We start from the raw sequence: 1,417 nt of genomic DNA, 5'->3' as shown, positions 1-1,417 counted from the left end.
AAATTCACTTCTTTATTTGGACTCCTTGACTAAGTAGTGGCAACACTTTCAAGATAAAGAATTCTATGCCATTAGTTGACTTAAAGTCTTCTTTGTCATTAATTGGCCAAAAAATATATGATACCAAATTAAAGATTGATATAACACAATTGAGAAAATAACGTGTGGAAAAAAAAAAGGGCCCACTATTAGAATATTCAACACAGTATTGGAAATTTGCTATTAATAATGAAGACAACTTCACAAATCAATTTTCTTGGTATTAATGGGTACTAGTAAATAAATCATATCAAAAATCTTTTTCAACCTCATTATCCAATCTTGACCGAGAATTCGACTCTTGACCCTAACAAGAGCCCAACTCCAGATCCGGATCCGGACTACGATCTCGACCCCTCCCGATCCACCCCAACTTTGATCGGAGCCTCGACTCCCGATCCAGACTTCGATCTAGGACTCAACTCCTAACCCTATTCCATGTACCACCCTTTTGATTATTTTAAAAAATATATATAAATCTATGCTCAATTATACATATCTAAAACACAAATTAAAATTCGTTAAAATTTCAGCCATGACTAAATATTCGTGTAATTTTTATAACAAATGTTACTTAAATGGGACAACAAAATTAGAACACCACATGATTTTATTTTTTTTAATGTAAGTTAAAATCACTTCTTTATTTGGACTCCTTGACTAAGTAGTGGCAACACTTTCAAGATAAAGAATTCTATGCCATTAGTTGACTTAAAGTCTTCTTTGTCATTAATTGGCCAAAAAATAATATGATACCAAATTAAAGATTGATATAAAAAATATTGGAACAATAACATGTGGAAAAAATAAAGGGGGGGGGGGGTTCGTAATATTAGCATATTCAACACAATATTGGAAATTTGCTAATATAATAATAATAATAAAGAAGACAACTTTACAAACCAATTTTTCTTGATATTAATGAGTCATGAAGAAAACTTTTCTATGTTAATTAATTTTGGGTTGTGTCATATCATGTTTTCTTCACCTTTAATACAACTAAATTCTTGAACTCTTTACAATAGCATTGTATGGATGGTTGTTACCGATTAGTATTGTATTGTTAGTTTAAATGTTATGTTTGTTTTGATTGTTATATATATTTTATTGTAGCGTATCGTTCAAATTCATAATTAGATAACAACGAAAAGTCTCATAATGTGTAACAACTGATTTAACGCGATTATGTCGTTACCTTAGTGTTTTCTTCTCATTTTGTTTTTGTTTATTATTTAATAATCTTATTCTTCTTCAGGAAAAATTATATAGTACGTAAGATAAACTTGTGATATGTATTTACTTTACATTAACTATAGTTTAAAAGAATTATAATTCATAGTTATAGTTAAAATTTTATAGCAAATTTCTCTCACTCTGT

Source organism: Solanum tuberosum, unplaced genomic scaffold (assembly GCF_000226075.1).
Source record: "Solanum tuberosum cultivar DM 1-3 516 R44 unplaced genomic scaffold, SolTub_3.0 scf00559, whole genome shotgun sequence".
Classification (NCBI taxonomy): Eukaryota; Viridiplantae; Streptophyta; class Magnoliopsida; order Solanales; family Solanaceae; genus Solanum; species Solanum tuberosum.
This window is presented reverse-complemented; position numbering follows the sequence as displayed.